Source organism: Buceros rhinoceros, unplaced genomic scaffold (assembly GCF_000710305.1).
Source record: "Buceros rhinoceros silvestris isolate BGI_N320 unplaced genomic scaffold, ASM71030v1 scaffold17236, whole genome shotgun sequence".
NCBI classification, from domain to species: domain Eukaryota; kingdom Metazoa; phylum Chordata; class Aves; order Bucerotiformes; family Bucerotidae; genus Buceros; species Buceros rhinoceros.
In genome coordinates, this window is record NW_010417134.1 from 24,859 (window position 1) to 27,172 (window position 2,314).

The 2,314-nt window shown below is 42.7% G+C and overlaps 1 protein-coding gene across 1 annotated transcript in view; it reads left to right on the forward strand.

Moving 5' to 3' along the window:
* Positions 1 to 1,279: 1,279 nt before the first annotated feature.
* Positions 1,280 to 2,314, forward strand: part of GALNT1 (polypeptide N-acetylgalactosaminyltransferase 1) — a 60,922-nt gene continuing 59,887 nt past the window's right edge. Inside the window, exon 1 of the mRNA XM_010138092.1 lies at positions 1,280 to 1,448. The gene's annotated coding sequence lies outside the window, so the exon portion shown is untranslated. The remainder of the gene's footprint in view (positions 1,449 to 2,314) is intronic.

The window sequence follows — 2,314 nt, forward strand, 5'->3', positions numbered from 1 at the left end:
TGCTGACTATTCCTATTCTATCAGTATGCTTTGTCCTTATTTTGGTATTCTATCCTCAAATGGAGAAGAAAATTAGGAGTTGAGACGTTTTTCCCTTTCTAATTTGATATGCAAAAAAAAAAAAAGAAGGGAAACTGCCAAGTATTTTACTTACTTCACCTGCCTTAGTACTGGGGTAATAGTTTCTTTCAGAATAAGCAGTTGACAAACATCTTTTCTATCACTGTCAATCTTAGCTTTCCTTACCATGTATTTCTTCCATACTGTCATGTTATCTTAGTGTCAGTATCTTGGTTTTTTTCTTCTCTTGTACATAAATTTTTGTCTGGACAGGCAATACATAAAGCTAACAGTTTAAACAGGTAGAGCAATAAACTTGATTAGCTTAGTAGGCTCATATATAATACAGCAAATACAACACATAAGTTGATACTATATGGTGAATATTACTTAAATGTAGGAATTTGCAATTACATTAAAAATTGAAAAATATTACTTTTTGCTCTGTTAGATATTTTGTTTACTTTTCAGCTGCTTAGAATTTCCTTCAGACATTGCTGTATCAACTGGGTAAAGGAAGAGATTTGAAGAAATTGCTAAAATTTTGACAGATAACACTTGGTAATGGCTCAGGCATATTTTTTCAGGTGTCGCTTTTTTTAGAAGTGAAAAAACATTACTTATTAAACATCAAGTCTGTGTTAGCTTAATTTTTTTTTTTTTTTTTAAAGCTGTGATTATAAATGTTAGTGTTTAACTTATGGGCAAGAAATCAAAGAATGTAAAAAAACCCTAAATCTGTAGACTGGAATGTGTAGGGGGAAAATACAGTCTGAAAGGATGATCATCTGGGGAGCTGCTCATGTGAACGTGTGCCGTTGAGGCGGCTGTTTTTTAGCCTTATCAAGAACAATTCATAGTTTGTTGTGCTAAGTGTTCATGATTGGATAGAGCGCGACGTATATAGAACTCAAAAATAGATAATTGCTTATTTGGGAGGACAGGCAGTCCTCCCACTTAAATCATATCAACTGAAAGGCTAAAAAATTTTGATGACTTGTTCCACCTCTCCTCTCTACCCTGCATATGTTGTTTTCCTCACAGGCTCAGTTCACTGCCTCTTTTTAGAAGCAGTATTTTAGCTCCTTCTACCTTGCACAGGATTTTGGATTTTTGAAGTCTCAAATGCTAAGAAACATTCCTCCCTTCCCCTCCACCTCAAGCGTTGCCAGAATTGAGCCTGGAACTTACCTGAATTTCTGTTCTTCTTCTAGGACAGCCTTAAGTCCTTGTGGATGGAAGACCTCTTTTGCTTCTACGTTCATGTCAGAACGGCCTAGGCCAGTCTGTTGCCCTATGGTTCTACCACAGGCACTCTGCAGCAATGTATCAGGATTTTGCCACCAGTGCTAGTGGACCATCTAGATGGCTGTAAACCTGCAGAGGAGGTTAGTATAAAATATAATCCAGGAATTGATGCTTTGGTCAGGTCTGTCTCCTTTGGGTGAGCAAAGGAAGCACTTAGAGACTGCATGTATGCTACTACTTTGTCATTGCATTGTATTGGGTTTGCATGGCAAGGTTTTGGTAATGGGAGGGGCTACAGGGGTGGCTTCTGTGAGAAGCTGCCAGAAGCTTCCCCTGTGTCCCATAGAGCTGGCTCTAAGACACACCTGTTGCTGGCCAAGACCAAGCCAATCAGTGATGGTGATTAGTGCCTCTGTGATAACGTATTTAAGATGCGGGGGAAAGAAACCTGCAGCTGAAGAGAGGAGAGAGAATATGTGAGAGAAACAACTCTGGAGACACCAAGGTCAGTTAAGAAGGAGGGGAGGAGGAGGTGCTCCAGGCACCAGAGCAGAGATTCTGCTGCAGCCTGTGGCGAAGACTGTGGTGAGGCAAGCTGTTCCCATGCAGCCCGTGGAGGTTAATGGTGCAGCAGATATCTACCTTCTGCCCATCAGTGACCCCTTGCTGGAGCAGGTGCATGCTGGAAGGAGACTGTGACCCCTGGGAAGCCTGTGCTGGAGCAGTCTGCTGGCAGGACCTGTGCACCTGTGGAGAGGAGCACATGCTGGAGCAGCTTGGCTGGTGGGACTTGTGATCCCATTGGGGACTGATGCTGGAGCAGTCTGTTCCTGAAGCACTGCACCCCGGGGAAGGGACCCTTGCTAGAGGAGTTTGTGAAGAAATGCAAGCCCATGGGAAGGACTCACGTTGGAGAAGGTCATAGAGGACTGTCTTCCATGTGAGGAACCCCACGCTGGAGAAGAGGAAGAGTGTGAGGAGTCCTCTCCATGAAGAGGAAAGAGGG